Below are 19618 nucleotides of genomic sequence, written 5' to 3'. Positions count from 1 at the left end.
TCCGTTCCACTTTATGAGTAGGGGATTGCCCATATCCAGAAATCCACTCCGCGTTTTACTTCTGTTTTTAACGGCACGCAGCATCAGACACGCACGCAGATTCAAAACATTCAGACTGAGGCAAGACGATATTTAGATCATCCACCAAGATGGATATAAGGATTTTTTTTTTCTAAGAAGAGAAAAGTAAGTCAAAGTCATCCAAGTTTTCCCGTGAGTGGCCAAACAGCAACATTGCGTTCTCCCAAGGTCAAACACAGCCAGCTTTTCTGATAAGAATGTTAGCACCTTATGAGACATTCTCTGTATTAGCAATAGAATTAGCATAGCCTACTAGCAACCAAATACGAGCTAGATCAGCTATATGGCACTAGCAGTTTTGTTAGGCATTACTAGTGCGGTTAGACATGTTTAAATGCAGAACAGACACAGGCGAAATGTCATCAAAAGCACAGAATGGCGACAAACACCTCACAGTGCTTACCTGTCCTGTCATTATTGCATCTCCTGCCCGTGTTCATTGCCCTGAGCATTTGCACTATTTAATTTGGCCATTGCACCCACCCAAAGAATCAATTTTGCATCTGATTGCTTGAGCTAGGGTTAAAAAATAAGAAGAAAACACCTGTTCCATTTATTTTTCTATTTCTAAAATGCTTGTGATTGTATTTTTTGTATTGATGATTGTATTTCTATGTCAAATGTTCTATTAGAGAAAAACAATATGAACAAGTGCTCAATGCATCCCCATTTCTCCTGATATAGGTGGTTGAGAGTGAGAGTGAGTCAGAGGCAGGGGCAGCAGGCAGGGGCAGTGGAGACAGCTCTAATTCACTCTTTGATTTTTGTTTTGTTTGTTATAGTTGTATGTTCTGCAATGCACTGAAGAGGGCTAAGTTTGATTGTAATAGGCTCTGAGTAGCCTAGGTACATATTTTATGTTTCCTCATAACTTTTTATTCAATTTGTTGACTCAAAGTTACCTCATTCTTTTCTAATTCACTCTTTGATTCTTTTTGAATCTTCATATTTAATAAAGTACCTAAAAAGTGCCACGTGTCAGTGTCAGGCCTCTGTGAGTTAAACCAAAACATAATAGTAGTCAGTAATTGCAGACCATGCCAGCTCCAAGGAAAAACAAAGAAAGAGGGAGATTATTTTGGGTGTAAAACGCACCAGAATGCAGGAAATTGAATCTACTATTTAAAAAAATTCGGGGGGACACATTCAAAAAGCTGCTGACGCCCATGATGTTACGTGCCTGTTACCTGCCGCTTTCAGTTCTAGTAGTTTAGATCTCGCAACCAGGGAAACGCCACATGTGTTAAAGGGAGCAAGACGCGAATCTACCGGCATTTGACTCATGAGTGAATGGCGAAAATGGCTGAACGGCACAGCTTGGGATTCCATTGAAGTTACAGGGAACTGTGTGTGAAAGAGGCTTAAATGTTGAAATAACAGTAATACAATGTTCATTGATAAAATGATATACGGGATGGAAAGGGGAGATGGCAGTTTTAGAAGGGGGATGAAGCGCGCTGGACTGAGGAACAGCATAGGCACAGCACATCGCCATAATAGCGATTTTTTGGGTTATGCTTGTTGTAAATAAAAGTTCTATGATGCATTGAGATGACATTAAACTAAGATAATACGATGGTTATCATATTTTTTCAAATCTTTATTAATAAGTTATTACAGAAACAGTAAGTGACATTTTCCGAGAGCGAAATCTGTTGTGGTATTTAAAAATGGTGGTTAGCGATGAAATCTAACATGGGATGACGATTTCCATTGACCAATTCTCTATATTTGCTTGATACGTACTGTATTTAAGAATGCAATGACACTGGTAATTCAGTTAATATTTATTTATTTAATGTTTCAAAACACAATCCTTCAACTCACAACTAACTGCACTTTATTTAAAACTTTTTAAATTGCTAGAGTGCAAAATAACAGCATCCGCACATTCAAACACTGTGCAAAAATAGAGTTTATTTTTTTTCTTTTTAATTCTCTAAAACAAAAGGGTCATAAGTGCAACTTCGCTGCAAAATTTCTGTCTGACAATGTGGCTTGTACTACATAAAAGAAAAGCAAACCCTAACCTTCACCATGATAGTGAAAACAGGGAGACAGCCAAAATGACAGCTGCAGTAACAACATTTTCAAACAGTATCATGCAACTTGATCTTAGTAAAAGAACAAAAAAAGAAAAAACACAAAATAAAACTTTGCACCGAAGTTTGACCATCTGTAATAAATAATTTTCCAAAGAACAGTAGTATAAAATAAAATAGCAATTCAAATTGCATTAGTTTGTGATTGTAAGTCGCTTTGGAATAAGGCGTCTGCTAAATGCCAAAAATGTAATTGTAAATGCATTAGCGTAACAAACGAAAGGAAAACAAGTTCACTCCAAAGTGCTCTTCAGGTAGCTGCTGCCCTCTCACAGGTAGTAGAGGAAGTCATCCAGGTTCATGTTGGGCTCTCTGTGGATGCTCTGTCCCACCAGGAAAGCAAGCTTGTGGGCATACTGGCAGGGTGCAGGCACTCGGATGATCCCCTGAAATAATTGGGGGAGACAAAATCAACGACAATTTATGCATCAAAAAACAACTTGCATGCCTGAAATGGGAAAACCCTATGTAAATACAGTACGTTTGATTTCATAACCAATGTGGATACATCAGTAGGTTTAAGATGTGTTTCAATGTGAACTACCCTGTTCATGCCTGCATTTGAATTACTGACCAAGAGAATAGTTTAAGCAGACTTTTACCCTGTAATTTTGTGCATTTGTTGTTTTCATTATTCTAAAGTAGACATATCCACACGCAAAGAATCATGTTATAAAACAATCTCTGAGTAAATATATCTCGCTTTGAATGCCCTGATGTTCCAAACTCCCAAGATCCCCCCCTCTCTCCCCGTCACAACAGACCTCACGTTTTGATAGCTATGATGCAGCTGCACACGAAATAATGATAGTTCAGGTAAACTTCCCTTTAAAACTACTACTGGAAAGACAACCCAGCATACCTGCCAGTTGAAGTACATGTGGCAGAGTTTGTAGGTCAGTCGCTGCATGTGGTCAGGCAGGCATCAGTCCACTGCTGTCATACACCACATTGTAGTGGGTTGGGGAGACGCTTCCCTGTCTAACAGCTTGGCTGACAATGAAGAAGTCGTACCTGAAAATGGGAAATTGCAACTGTAGCCACCGTTTTAAGACTGGATAAAGCAGACATAGCACATCTCTGAAAAAACAACATATTTATTGAATTGCGTATTGAATCGATACCATTCTGGGCGGGTGACCTCAGTGGCGATGACTGTTCCAGGGGGTGGGTTGGCCATCTTGCCGCCAATTTGGGCAAAGAACCTGGAACTGATCCGCTTCTTCACAACCACCACTGTGAGTTTGGGTCTAGGAGGGGAAGAGAGAAAATACGATCAGAATGATTGGTGATTGAATGTGGTTATTAAGACTGTGTTTCCTCTATATGCATTGATTCGTGGCGGGCCGCCACAAATACATTTTCTCCGCCACTAATTGATTCAGGCTGCGCAACAAGAAAGGCAGCGAGGAATTATGATCGGAGAATAGAAAAAGAAAAAGCAGATTTAAGCTAGATTTAGGCCGCTTTCAGACCTACATTTCGTTCCGATGTTGGAATTAACCTCGTCGGCAACACGCTTGCAAAGCAATTTTGTGATTGGTCAGAATTTTGCGGATGTCAGGAAATCCCTCTCCTCTCCCTTTAATCCCGTATCCTAATCGAAAATGCAACATCAGCGACGACTGTGGGTTATTGCATTTACTGCTGTTCTCTGGTTCATGTGCTTATACCAGTGCTCAGTATACAAGTATTTTAACACTAGGAAAGCCGTGAGGTGTCATCGGGCACCAGTGAGTACAAAAAAAAGTCTACCTTTGCACTTGATCAAATGTCAGGACCCTCCTTTCATGACTTTTCCTAGATATGTGCGTTCTACCACCCAGAATCTTTACATTTTCAAAATCGAGTTAGTATAAAGCGATTTTGCAGTATTTCTGTGTGTGCCTGTGTATTTGCCTTGGGATTCGGCTGCCATCTTTTTCTCCAAGGCTGCAATTCTCAGCAGAGGTAGCAAGGGGGCACACACTGTGCTCAACCTTCAGGCTTCAGTGCTGAATTAGATACAGTGGATAAGACTGATATTTGTAACATAATGTGTTTATATATAGACTATATATAGCAATAGTGATACATAAGATATGTATATGTACAGACAGTTATGAAAATGATAAACTGTACAGTATGTCTCCCAATCCCTTCAGATTTGTTGGAGCTGAGTTTTATTTTTTCACAGCGGGTTTACCCAAGTTCCATGCAATAGTGATAAGATATTATGATATGTGTAGCCTATGTACAGTTATGAATGATACACAGTGGTGTAGTCTAGTTTTTTCTAGTGGGTATACTGTGATTTTGCCCTCCCAGTCAGAGCGACACCTGTCCCGTAGCGACACCCCATAAGCACCACCACACTCACTTATGCATACAGTATGCATCTACACCGGTGTTTGCTGCCTTGGGGGGGGGGGGGGGGTGGCATGGACTGTACTTGTACATCAAGCTGCCTCACGCTACAGAAACAGGAGATAGGCTCCTGCCCCTTAAGGGCTGTTAGGCTCGAGAACCATCGGTTCTCAAGGCTACTTATGTGGTCTTGACTACATGTCCATTTTCTCACCTGGTTCTTGCTGTCTCTCTGGTGTGCCGACACCATCCTGCTCTCTCTCATTCTCTCCCTCTCTATCCTCCTCTCTACCTCTTTTGCTGTCAACCAAAAGGCAAATATAACAACCAGAGTATTTATAATTTAATAAGAGGTATACATTGAATTCATATCAAATCATAACATCATTCTAATTGAATATTGGGTTGCTGTGGGCAATGCAGTCAGATACTGTCTTTACTTACTCTCTCACCTGTAAGAAAATCGTATGTCCAACTACAAAAAACAGACATTTCCAATGAGTGAGGGTTTGTTCCAATGCTTCAATCCACTGTCCATGTACTGTAAATATACCATTATGGTATTACCATGAAGCCCAATTCTAGCAGAATAAGAAATATTGTATATCTACTTTAAGTAAAATAATAAAGTGCATCCAGTTAGCTCTTTAGCTGGCATGTGTGCAGCAGACTAGCTCATCTAATCACCTCTGAGCACGCTAGCTAGCTTGCTAGTTCTTTGACACTATTATTCACATCATGAAACTATAATCAGACACTTTCTTGTCACAATAATAATGACTAATTTGAACCAACTTTCTCTGTCAGAACACAGTAATTATATTTGCTAACGTTTCAACTTGCTTACTTTCTTCTGCAGAGCTTTCACCCTGCAAAAACTCTCTCGGTCAAAACAAAACAAAACCAAAACCATTCTCCAGCGTGGCACGAAGCTGTGTGTGGAGGTCTGGCCCGCCCACCCCAAGGCAACTGTAGGGGAAATACTGAGAGCATTCTGAACGACTGGTTATGCGATAACAAACACAGAGCTGCCAAGTCTCACGCAATCGCCGTGAGACTCACGCATTTCAACCAGTTCTCACGCTGTCACGCCACATCTCTATTTCTCACGGCGAGAAATAACAATTGTTTTATGGGACTTTTATTTGTGAAATTCCTTGAAAGAAAGCTACCGGACATGAGTTTCGTGGCATCTTTCTGCACGCGCGTTAACTTGAGTCTGCAATTGAAGCGGCAGGCAAGCGCTGATGGAAGAACCTGTGCACGCGAGCTGCAAGAACGTAGCAAGCAGTGTTGCCAGTGTTACACCCACCATATAGGTCCCTAGCATAAGAATGACAGTTGAGAATGTACTTTAAATAGAAAATAGTTTTATTACATTAGTTCACAATCCAGGCCCACATTGACCTCTCTCCAAAGAACCTCAGTTATTGTTACCAGGGCAGGTGTTATATTCACTGCACACCATAGGCTACACACTGTAGAAAAGGGTTGTTCACTGCACACCATAGGCTACACACTGTAGAAAAGGGTTGTTCACTGCAATCATCTATAAATATAGCACACTCAAACCTGCCCTGATGGTCGAACTGGGATTAACCCGGTGAAGTGGCAATGGTGGGGGAAAAGCGGATTTAAATAACAAATAAACAAACAAACAAACAAACAAAAAGAAAAACTAGTCCGCCCCGCTACCGGCACACTTGCCCAGGCGGACTAGATAAGAACATAAACTTTAACCAAACAAAACGTCTCACGGCAAGAGCAGCTGGCCGCACTGATGCTCTGGAGCAGGGGTGCCCAATACGTCGATCGCAAAGGTAGTATGGGTAGATCGCATGGCATTGAACAAAAAGAAAAAAAAAGAAAAAAAAATCGCCTATCATCCATCCTCACTATGGCTTTTGCCACTTGATTGACGTACAGGTAAGCCAGTCTGCGATCTGATCTTTTCACCTACACCTAACACGCGGTTCACCACGCATGCGCAGTCAACAGCACCAACTACAAAATACAAAATACCGGCGAGACTATTATTACCTAGTTAGCCTTCCAATTTCTACTATTTACTATATAATACTAAATAAAGGCTATACAAATGAGTGGGGAAGCTGGACCAAGTAAGAAACCAATAACGTACAACTTCCATCCAGAATGGGAGGAGGACTTTTTTACACGATGTGATATTGGAAATGCGTCTGTCTGATCAGCAAATCTACGATGGCTATTTCGAAGAAGGGAAATGTGGCAAAAGAGCGAAAACGTACGGCTGCAACGATAGCTTCTTATCGCGTCAGTCACGTTCTTGTTAAACACAAGAAGTCATTCAAAGACGGCGAAATTGTGAAAAAAGTTTCTCGAGGCTGCAGATTGCCTTTTCGATGACAGATCCACAGTGGCTGATGACACTTTGCAACCAGCTCCTACAGCCCTGACTATTAGAAACTAGCTGCCTCCTCCCAGTGCCAGGTCTCCCACTAAGGTAGAGAAATGCATTTATTTCCTCCTTTCAAACTAGGGAACTACCTGTTTTGTATCTGGTTTACTTTTCTGTTTGTTGGATCAGTAGTTGGCTATGGTACTGCAGACTGGCTGTCAGTGTGTGAGTGAGAGAAAGTGAGTGTGTGTGTGTGTGTGTGTGTGTGTGTTTGAATGTGTGTGAGCGAGAATAGCAAAGAGGGAGGGTTTGTGATGGTCTTCTCCTGTGGCTGTGTGACAGAGAGAGGGAAAGTGTATTGTGAGTTTACTATGCAGGCTGGGAACTGTGTGTGTGTGTGTGTGTGTGTGTTTGTAGTACGTGCATGTACGTTTGCGATGTTGAAACTAGACTGGTAGATCTTGGCAGACTGGCTACTTGAAAAGTAGATCTTGGTTCCAAAAAGTGTGAGCACCCCTGCTCTGGAGGAAACACAAATGAACAATCTTAAAACACTATTACCGACATATTAAAATACATAATGATTCAATTTACATGACGAATACATTAAAATACCTGGTACGTCGATGGCAGCGTCCTACCAGCGACTACCAGCCGCCTTCAACCCAGCAGGGAAGTAGGTGACCTGTAATACATCACACCATCAATATTACATACAATCAAAGAAATAATATAAAACGCTACGCACAGAAAATAGCCATAGGCTGCGGCCTACCTCTTGATCTCTGCCTGTCAGCATGGAGTAAGGTGTGCAACTACCTTACCTCCGACCTGATCACACGGCTGCGCTCTGGCGTTCCCCCTAAGGTGAGCCCTAAGTGCTTTCCTTTGGGCACCTCCCCTTTTCCTATTGGCGCCACCCGCCACACCAGATTGGGCTACTTTTGGTCACACTGGACGGGTGGATTCGGCAGCTTTTAGACCGGTTGGGCTGGACATTGTCAATTCCGTCTGGCAACCGTGGTAGCAAAATATGTGCATACATTACAACATCGTATCTGGTAGCCTACTGGACTGGGTTTCACCAATATGGCCTAAGTCATTACTAAATGCAGGCATTTAGTAGTTACTAAACCCCTAGTTGTTACTAGTTAGTTTCAAACTAGTTGTTTACTAATTTCGGTTGCACCACGCCAATCTTTTGCCAATCTTAGCTACTCAGTTTTGGTAACTGTTTTTTGTTTCTCTACTGTAACATAACCAGGTACATATAATAATAATAATAATAATTACTAATTACAATTTACAATACAAATACAACAATTGGGGTCCCTCAAAAAAGATATGGGCGCGCTGTGCGCGCACAAAATCACCCACCAAGCCCTCATTCGGACCGAGGAAAAACCCTGGTATGTACTGTATAACATGATAGCCATCTATGAGCAATGCACTGTATATAAGATGATGACCACGGGTCTTCCTGCTGCTGACCAAGGGGCTGAGTCCTGTTGATGGGGCCCATTTTTCTTTTAGAGTCTGTAGGCTACTGTATTTGTTTATTAAGATTTCATTAATACATTTATTAGTTATTATTTTCATTTCTTGTGCTGGTTTATTATGAACAACATGTAAAATTGCAGGAAACTAGCACAAATTTTCTGATTTTATGCTTTTATGCTTTTTCTAAAATGTGTTTTTTTTCCCTTTCCTAACACCAGGGGAGCCACCCCTCCTAAATGTCGTTGTTTGGTACCTGTACTGTAGCAATGACAAAAAGTCCATTCCATTCCATTCCATTCCATTCCAAATAATTGGGTGGGAGAGAGGGGCCGCCGCTGCCAAAACGTGCACAGTTTTTGTTACATATAGGCATATGTTAGTAGCCTGTGTTACAGGGACACCTAGGGGTGACCTGATAATGTTGCATGTAAGACCCGGATGTTGTATGTGGGCGTGCGCGGGAGGAACCGCAGTTTAATAAAAGTCATACTGAAACATGGAGTCAGAAGCGGGATCTAAGTAAAAATAAAAATTAAATAAAGACGCTTAAAGAAATGAAACGCCATGGCAAGCAACAGCATCCCCGCGCCCGATGGTATGCGCATGACTGGTGATCTGGCGAAAAACTGGGAAGTTTTCCGTGCAGAGTTTGAGGACTTTTTGCTCGCTACCGGACTGAGCGAGAAGTCGAAGCTGATCAAGGCAGCCACGCTGAGACGGCTGATGGGAAGTGAGTGCCGTCATGTGTACACACATAGCCTCACGTTGACGGAGGATGAATAGAAGGACCCAAAATCGATTATGGACGCTTTGGGGGTTTACTTCAAACCGGCGAGAAACGTCATTTATGAGAGGTACATGTTTGGAAGCTGCAAACAAGAGGCTGATGAGGCAATAGACAGTTTCCTGACAAAGCTTAAGGAGAGAGCATCGTCATGCGAATACCGTGCGCTGAAGGACGAGCTGGTTCGTGACAGGCTCGTGCTGGGTGTTGCGAGTGAGGGCACCAGGAGGCGTCTGCTACGCGAACGTGAGTTGACGTTACACACAGCGACTGAAATCTGTAGGCTCGCTGAGCTAACCGAGAGACACATGAGAGTGATGGCCCCGCTAGCACAGACGGACAATGTGAATGCCGCGGACAGGCAGAGTGAGAGGCGCGCACATCAAAGGAAAACAGCGCCAGCGGAGAGAGAGCCACAGTGGAGCTGCAAATACTGTGGAGGCAGCCACAAACGGGGCAGGGAGCAGTGCCCAGCCTACGGTAAGACATGCCGGATATGTGGCATAGCAAATCACTTTGCCAAGGTATGCCAGGCTGGCAGCAAGGCTGACAAAATAAAAAAAGTGAATATGCTTGAAAATGATGAGCAAAGAGAAGATGACTCAGATACTGATGATAGACTGTTTCTAGTAACTGAATGTGTCAATACTGCAAAGGCCCAGCAGGGGCGCAAGTGGTTTGTGAATCTATGCCTGAATGAGAAAAGGCAACAGTGTCAGCTGGATACAGGCTCCACCTGCAATGTCATGGGCCGCAAGATTAAAGAGAAGCTGTCACCCAGAGCGGCGCTAGGCCCGAGCGCAGCCAAGTTAAAGTTATACTCTGGGGAAATCATGCCATCACTGGGGAAATTCCACACTGAATGTGTCATCCGGGGAGAAAAGCACAACCTCACATTTGAAATAGTCGACACAGAGCAAAAGCCTCTTCTCGGGGGGGGGCACATGCGAACGTCTGGGCCTCGTATCCTTCACCGTTCCAGATGAACTCCACACAGTTGATGCAAGCCAATCTGTGCCCCTCACCAAAGATCAGCTGCTGAGAGACTATCATGACGTCTTCAATGACCCAATCGAGTCAGTCCCGGGCGAGATACACTTCGAGCTGGATCCTGATGTGACGCCGGTGCAGTGCGCGCCGAGGAATGTTCCAGTGGCTCTGAAGGCGAGATTCAAGGAGGAACTTGACAGACATGTCAATGTCGGCAACATTGCGCCGGTGACTGAGCCGACAGCATGGATAAGTAACATGGTGACTGTCGCAAAGCCAGAGAAAATAAGAATCTGTATCGATCCAAAGCCTCTCAACTGAGCGCTGCTGAGGTCTCACTACCATATGCCTACGCTGGAAGATGTGTTGTACAAGTTGCCCAAGGCTCGCCTCTTCACGTTGGCAGACGCTCGTGTTGCCTTTTTACAGTGCAAGCTTGACGACGCGAGCAGCCGTCTGACGACCTTCTGGACACCGTGGGGTCGGATGAGATGGCTCAAGCTCCCTTTCGGAGTCTCAGTAGCGCCTGAGATCTACCAGCGCAAGCAACACAAGCTGCTATCGGGCCTGGCCGGCATCGAACCGATCGCGGATGACATCCTGGTGGTCGGGTGTGGCGATACGGATGCCGAGGCCGAACTGGACCATGACAGAAACTTGAGTGCTCTCATGGAACGATGCAGAGCAGTGGGACTCAGGCTGAGTGAACGCAAGCTACAGTTCAAGCTCAAAGCCGTACACTTCCACGGCCACATTCTGTCCTCGGAGGGACTGAAAATCGACCCAGAGAAGACACGGGCCGTGCTGGAAATGCCGACACCCACCGACGTGAAAGCAGTACAGCGCTTTATTGGGTTCGTGACGTACCTTGCAAAGTTTCTGCCAAAGCTCTCGGAGGTCTGCTGGGGGGCTGTTTGTTACAAGGGGGACAGCCGGTGGCTTTTGCATCGAGAGCACTAACGCCGACAGAGCAAAACTACGCTCAGATTGAGAAGGAGTGTTTGAGCATAGTCTTTGCCTGCCAGAGATTCCACAAGTACCTGTATGGCAGGGAGGCTATCACTGCAGAAACAGACCACAAGCCGCTTATCATAATATTCAAGAAGCCCCTCCTGAGCGCACCGAAACGTCTCCAAGGCATGTTGCTGCAGCTGCAAAGCTACAATCTGGATGTTGTGTACAAGCCGGGCCCCGAGATGTATGTCAGCGACACTGAGCAGGGCCACGCCCCCGTGCCGTGGGTCTGACACCCCGTACGTGCAGCATGCTGTGTGCGCCGTGAACAGCACCCAGGCCGGGTATTCACAGCTGGACCAGGCGCAGCACCTGGACGTTACGGCTTTCAGATTCCACCAGATTGTGCAGCACACAGATGATGTGCTTCAGGAGCTGGCATCTGTGATCCTCAGTGGCTGGCCAGACTTTAAAGAGGACACTCCGCTGGCAGTGCGGGAATACTGGCCCTTCAGAGACGAGCTGAATGTTCAAGACGGAGCGTTGTACAGGGGACAGTGCGTCGTCATACCAAAAGCCATGAGATCTGAGCTGCTCAAACGCATACACGCTAGCCACATTGGTGGGGAGGCGTGTTACAGACGGGCCAGGGATACGCTCTTCTGGCCGAACATGAGAGCGGAGATAAAGGACTTTGTGGCGAACTGCTCCGCATGCAATGAGTATGCACGGGTCCAGCAGAAGGAACCGATGATGTCGCATGACATACCGGTGCGCCCGTGGCAGGCAGTGAGTATGGACGTCTACTCATATGCGGGCAAGGACTTTCTCGTCATTGTGGACCAGTATTCGGATTTCTGGGAAATCGACCAGCTGCCAGATCTGTCTGCTGACACGCTCATCACGCGCTGCAAAGCTCAGTTTGCACGTTATGGGCAGTCAGAGAGGGTGGTCTCGGACAACGGCCCACAGTTTGCATGCGAACGGTTCAGGAAGTTTGCAGCGAGCTGGGGGTTTGCCCATGTCACATTCTCACCCCGACATCCTCGATCCAACGGCAAGGCTGAGTCGGCCGTTAAGATTGTCAAGTCACTCTGCAAGCGGGCGAAATTGGATGGCACGGATGCGTGGATGGCCATCCTTCACTGGCGCAACACACCCACACAGGGGTTGGACAGCAGCCCGGCCCAGCGCTTAATGGCACGCAGGCTCAAAACTTCACTGCCCGTCGCGGACAGCCTGCTTCTACCACGTGTGGTGGACGGAGTGGCAGAGAAGCTGCGGTGGAAACGGCGGGTCGCCAAGTCATTCTATGACACGTCTGCCAGAGACCTTCCAGAGCTGGATGTTGGAGATCACATTAGGATGAGGCCTCTGCCAGGTGATCGCACAGGGCAGTGGCGACGAAGCCAGTGCCTCCAGAGAGTCGCTCCCCGCTCGTTCGTGGTGGATGTGGACGGCACACTGTACAGACGCAACCGAGTGGATCTGCGTGTTGCAGAGCGCTCAGCTCAAGCGCAACAGACAGACATTCTACGGCCTGAGCGGAGCAGTCCTGACCAGACCCAGGTCGCTGGGGAGACTGCCTCAGCCGAGACACGGATTGTCTCAAGTCGGGGGGAGACAGGCGGCGAGGTACATCCTCGTACACCAAGGGCACCGGCGACGCCGGGGGGTCCTGCCACGGCAGGCCAGGGTGTCTACTCACGGAGTGGTCGCCTGTCACGGCTGCCACAACGACTGGACTTATGACTTTGAAAAAAAAAATGGAAAAAAAAGGAAGGGGTGAGTAAAGGGACAGCTCTTCTCGGACTGTTTTGACTTTGCCTCAGACGGCTATACTGGACTGTTGTTCTTTGTTCAGAAAAAAAAGGGGAAATAATGCAATGTTGTAATGCTATTGTTAATGTTTGGGATTGTTATTGTCAATGGAATTGCAGACGGAGATGCAAGCATGTCATTTGCAAACAGCTAAAGGAAAGGAGATGTTACATATAGGCATATGTGTGGTGGCCTGGGAAAACCCGTCGGATGTCGCTGGCGTTCGTTTGTGGCAAACAGCAAAAATAGATGGAAATGTCCTATTTCGGCGATTTTGATATTATGTGGTATTCTAGTACTTTGAACTCCATACTACATTATGGTGAATAATAGGGGTGTAACGGATCACCTAACTCACGGATCGGATCGTGTCACGGTTTTTGAGTCACGGATCGGATCATTTTTCGGATCAACACAAAACATTTTTGTTTTTATAAAAACTGCTTTTTCCTTGAATTCTGTAAAAACACCACTTTTACTATGTGACAAAAACCAACAACATTCAAGATGTCAAAACTGGTAATATATATATATATATACATACATAATATGTATTGAGTGTATTTCAGTATAATTATGTAATGTTTGAGTGTAGAATATGTTATATATATATATTATATATATATATTATATATATAACATATTCTACACTCAAACATTACATAATTATACTGAAATACACTGAATTTAAATGATAGGAGAGAGGGAGGAGCCTCGCCTGGTTGCAGCAGTGAGTCACTGGGCTCTTTAAAGCAGATGAATAAACATGTTTTATGCCACTTTTAACTAAATAATAAAGTGAACCCTTATTTTGAACATGGTATGAAAAAAATGCCTACATTATCAGAAGTTGTCGAGCTACCTTTTTCGTGCCTCCCGTCATAGTTGACAGAGAAGCCAAAGTGCTCCAATACATGGGATTTAAATGACGAGGAGGCATTTCGAGTTCTTCTCCGCCGAACAACGTAACATGACACACTTTGGCCGCGTTCGTAAATTCGCTTTGAGAGCGCCGGAGCGCACACTGGGTCCGACGTCATAAAGGGACCAAGTAATTTGATTGGACAAGAGGCGTTCCTTGAAAGCTGATCAGATTCCAGAGCGGATTTACGAACGCAGCCTTGTTGTTGTGGATTTCCAGCTTCACGTGTAGTGAGCAAACAACGGATTATTTTTCTTTCGCATTATCAACCTATCATTGCGCTTTAGAGTACAACAAAGCCCGCAACTGTCGCGTCTATCTTTTCATGGCAACTCTACATTGTGATTTACAAGAGATATTAAGTAAGATATTAAGTAATATTATTACTTGTTAACATTTTGCAATTGATCCGCGGTACACATGCGTTCCGAACCGTGGAGGGCGATCCGATCCGTTACACCCCTAGTGAATAAACATTTTAAGAAAACAAAAGAGAAAGTACTTATTTTTATGTTTTTGTGGTGGGTAGTTTGCTAGTGAAACAACGTCACGTTGAACGTGTCTCATTCTCAGTTAAGCAACGCACGCACACATGAGCGAAAGGAGAGACGATACTTCCACCTGTGTTATTGCCAGTTTACTGATGCTCATAATAAGCATAAAGTAATACAATCTTAACTAGAAGACACACAAATGGATCTGTCCCTCGCATACCGACGACGCGAGCAGACTAAAGGCCGGTTTAGGCTTCTGCGTAAAGTCGACGCCGTAGGCTACGCGTAAGCTTACGTAGTCCCGCATGACCGTGCGTAGCCTTGACGTGCTCCTCTCAAAAAATCTATCCACGCGTCAGAGCGCACGTTAACCGTAAGCTCTGTGATTGGTCCGCTTGGTAGCACATGATTCAGACAAGATTCCGACTCTCGTCGCCCAAAATGCGGAAGTCATGACAGAAATGTCATTCACCTTTTCTGTAATTACTTATTAATAAAGATTTGAAAAATTATGATAACCATCGTATTATCTTAGTTTAATGTCATTTCAATGCATCATATAACTTTTATTTACAACAACATAACAACAAAAAGATCGCTATTATGCCGCTTAGAGCTTTGAGCTCCGTTGAGTTCTAACCGGAAGAGGCACAGCACAGGGGCTGAAAACACACTGCCACCTAGCGATGTGACGGTGTAATTGCAGCGCGGCCTACGCAGAAGTGTAAATTGCGAGACCTACGTAAGAATTTACGTAAGCTACGCACGTCAATTCGACGCAGAAGCCTAAACCGGCCTTAACACCGCATCACAAGCAGACAAACGAGACCGGACGATCTGCATAGGCTCCTCCCCCGACCCGGAGGAGAAAGGAGTCGGGGGCAGCATTTCTCACCTTTCACTTTTTTTGACATTATACATTAAAATGCTCATAACTTTTTAAAATAAAGGGCTATCTCAGTCATTCAACCAGTTATGAATAGCTGAGAACTTCTAATTTATGGAAATATTAAAAAATGAAAATGTAAAAATGCCAACATGTGAAGGTTTTTTCCCAGGCCACCACACATATGTAGCCTGTGTTACAGGGACACCTAGCCACCCCCCCTAAATTTCGTTGTTTGGTACCTGTACTATAGCAATGACAATAAAGACCATTCATTCATTCATTCATTCATTCATTCATTCATAATGTTGCATGTAAGACCCGTAATTATTAAGACCCGGATGTTGTATGTGGGCGTGCGCGGGAGGAACCGCAGTTTAATAAAAGTCATACTGAAACAGTTTTGGGTCGCTCCACCGCCAAAAAATCTCACTCCAAACTTTTGGTGAAACTTGGCAGCCCTGCAGATTCACCCAAGATGGCCGCCAGCCTAACAACACAACCAGACTCACCTAAGATGGCCGCCAGCCTTACAACACAACCAGACTCACCTAAGAGGGCCGCCAGCCTTACAACACAACCAGACTCAACTAAGATGGCCGCCAGCCTTACAACACAAACATACTCACCTAAGATGGCCGCCAACCTTACAACACAACCATACTCACCTAAGATGGCCGCCAGCCTTACAACACAACCAGACTCACCCAAGATGGCTGCCAGCCTAACAACACAACCAGACTCACCTAAGATGGCCGCCAGCCTTACAAACACTCCAAGTATATCCAGCTGCGGACATCACGCCTATCACCCGGAAGCTTGATGGACCATATTTGGTTGGAGTGGTTGGAGCGCGTCATCATACCGCGCCTGCATATTTGCATATTGCGCCTGCATATTTGCATAGACTACGTCATCGCCTTACGACGGTATGTTTTTTTCAAATCATTAATGCAAGAAATGTTTATACTAAGGATAGTTGATTGTTGAAGTGACTGGATGAAAAGGTAATGTTGTGGTAGGCTTAGGTACCAATTTTAAAGATTGCTTTTGCTGGTACAATTGATATACAGTCGGGGGCAGCATTTCTCACCTTTCACTTTTTTTGACATGATACATTAAAATGCTCATAACTTTTTAAAATAAAGGGCTATCTCAGTCATTCAACCAGTTATGAATAGCTGAGAACTTCTAATTTATGGAAATATAAAAAAATGAAAATGTCAAAATGCCACCATGTGAAGGGTTTTCCCAGGCCACCACACATATGTTAGTAGCCTGTGTTACAGGGACACCTTTATCCTGTTAGTTGACCTTGTATGTAATATGTACTTTCATGTACCTACTTCTGCAAATCTTCTAATAAAGTTTTCAATCAATCAATCAAAACCTAGCCACCCCTCCTAAATTTCGTTGTTTGGTACCTGTACTATAGCAATGACAATAAAGACCATTCATTCATTCATTCATTCATAATGTTGCATGTAAGACCCGTAATTATTAAGACCCGGATGTTGTATGTGGGCGTGCGCGGGAGGAACCGCAGTTTAATAAAAGTCATATTGAAACAGTTTTGGGTCGCTCCACCACCCAAAAAATCTCACTCCAAACTTTTGGTGAAACTTGGCAGCCCTGCAGATTCACCCAAGATGGCCGCCAGCCTAACAACACAACCAGACTCACCTAAGATGGCCGCCAGCCTTACAACACAACCAGACTCACCTAAGATGGCCGCCAGCCTTACAACACACCCAGACTCAGCTAAGATGGCCGCCAGCCTTACAACACAACCAGACTCACCTAAGATGGCCGCCAGCCTTACAACACAACCAGACTCACCTAAGATGGCCGCCAGCCTTACAAACACTCTCCAAGTATATCCAGCTGCGGACATCACGCCTATCACCCGGAAGCTTGATGGACCATATTTGGTTGGAGTGGTTGGAGCGCGTCATCATACTGCGCCTGCATATTTGCATATTGCGCCTGCATATTTGCATAGACTACGTCATCGCCTTACGACGGTATGTTTTTTTCAAATCATTAATGCAAGAAATGTTTATACTAAGGATAGTTGATTGTTGAAGTGACTGGATGAAAAGGTAATGTTGTGGTAGGGTTAGGTACCAATTTTAAAGATTGCTTTTGCTGGTACAATTGATATACATTGTTCTAGAGCATACTCTCAGAAGCACAGAGCACTTTGTTTTATGAAGATAGGACATACGGTTGCTGAGATACAACCCATTTTGTGAACCGAGACAGGGTCAAAAAGGTCGCGCACCTAACAATGGACACCTGTCTTCCGGAATGGCACCAAATGGACCTTTTTATCACTATATTTTACATACTTTACTTCATAGCTTAAGATAGGTTGGTCACACTGTAATGACATTTTCAGGGATGATAGAAACTACTATGCATGACATTTAAAATAAATAAATATGAAAATGGTATGCTAATTAAACGAATAATATGCAAATGTACATGTTAATTTACGCAGATCTGTGGGAAAATCTTGATTAAAAACCGTTTTAACAGCTCCATATACCCCAATCACTTAAAATAAAGTGTTAACTTATTATAGTATACTATTATAGTATAAGTAACATTGCTCCCTTTGTGTTGAACATGATTTTTAGTAATATGTGATTGTGATAAGTGTGATTTAAAATCCATATTATGAAAACTATTTCTATAATAGGCGAATCAGTATTGTGACCATGCTGAGTTATGAAAAGCCCATTTTCATGTAGGCTACTTATTGATTTATTTATTTAATAAACAATGAGTTATAATCAAAGATGATATATGATCAAAGGACAGCTAACACTCAATAGGCTTAGCCCTTAGCTGTACTATAGACATTTTTTAATATTATGACTAAACCAATGTCAAATGAAAGAAATTAGATTCCAGACATTGTATCAAATCAAGTTTTATTTATATAGCTCATTTCTCATAAGATGTGACTCAATGCGCTTCACATACTGACAGAGCCACAAGCAGGCAAAGGTAAAAAATCTGTACACCAGCTGCTGCCGCGTTGCTCCACTGAAAGCCCGCTGCTGTTTCAGGCTGCGGTGGCTATCACCATAAAAGAAAACCCGGATCGCATCACGGATCTGGATCAACCACCAACAACCTGTATATCGAAATTTAGCTTAGAACTTGCAGTTTCTAACTAGCTATGTTGTGAATACATATCTGTAAGAAATCCTGTCATAATATCGAAGTGAAATGGTTCTTACTTTGTATTTCAGTCAATATTCGTTGTCTGCTTTCACAACACACTTGTGGAGGTCGGGATGAGTCTTGCCAAGGAAAACTCACTTGACTCCAGTCCAGTTTTTATTACTGCAGTTTGCGAAAGAAAGATATTTGGCCACACCAGGTTTTGCGGCGAGCATTAAAAAGTGAAATCTCACGAAACCGAGCGTTCTACGGGTCTGTCCCTGTAAACATGATCTCATAACTTATGATTATTAAAACGGACATTGACAAAATAAAACAACACTTTAAAAAACACACAGGTATATTTTTATGTTGAAATGTAACAATATATTGTCATAGAAATGCCACAAAAGTGCATTTGATATTGTAGTAGCATGTTATTTTTGTAGAATTATTCCTAGCGTCCACATTCTGTCACGTGACCTAACACCCTAGTTGTGGCTTATATGCCTTGTTGTGATTTTAATAGATAGCTGGAACTCAGCCATATGTTTTACGTACCATTTTCTAGCATTGACTAATTTTAGATGCACTTGAATTCTACAGGGAAAGGAGGTTTTCATTGCTGACCTTCATGTAACCGCAACGTGGGTCCAGCCCCACAACTGTGATCCCATGAGCCATTTCCCAGTAAGTCAAATGATTGAGCCGGTATTTGAATAAGATAAACAGCTATGTAGACAACATTGTATCCAGCATTCTATTGGCATGCCCTTCATGGGTACGGTGACCAGACGCCCCCGATTTCCAGGGGGCAACCCCCGGTTTGGATGACCTGTCCCCGGCAACAAACTGTCCCCGGGAAAGTCCCCGTTTCAAGCATTTCATTTTTTTTTTTTTTAAATCTTGGCTTGTATTGTCACCGAACCTGCTGCCAAGGGTCCTACCCTACGATACGATAGTTCTTGTTCATGATTGGACAGCTCAGGGCTTGTGCCCTTTTCTATCCATCGTTTCGCTTGGATGTGGAGGTGTAGATGGAGGGGAGGAGCGGTAGCTGAGCCAATGGTAGATGGAGGGGAGGAGCAAGGGTCCTACCCATGGGGTCCTCCACCCCTTTATAACGTCAATGTATGCATATTACCCGTTAATGGACGATCGTTACATTCAATAGAAAGCATTTCAGC

The 19618-nt window shown here is 44.0% G+C and overlaps 1 pseudogene across 1 annotated transcript in view; it reads right to left on the bottom strand.

Annotated features, from left to right (window-relative positions):
• Nucleotides 1-2452: 2452 nt before the first annotated feature.
• Nucleotides 2453-19618, bottom strand: part of LOC308151673 (piwi-like protein 1) — a 61316-nt pseudogene continuing 44150 nt past the window's right edge. The window contains exons 18-20 of the transcript in view: nt 3308-3433; nt 3046-3197; nt 2453-2569 (exon numbers count right to left, since the gene is read on the bottom strand). The product of the transcript in view is annotated as a piwi-like protein 1 (transcript). The remainder of the gene's footprint in view (nt 2570-3045; nt 3198-3307; nt 3434-19618) is intronic.

Source organism: Nansenia antarctica (assembly GCF_963989245.1).
Source record: "Nansenia antarctica genome assembly, chromosome: 2".
Taxonomy (NCBI): Eukaryota; Metazoa; Chordata; class Actinopteri; order Argentiniformes; family Microstomatidae; genus Nansenia; species Nansenia antarctica.
This window is presented reverse-complemented; position numbering and strand designations above follow the sequence as displayed.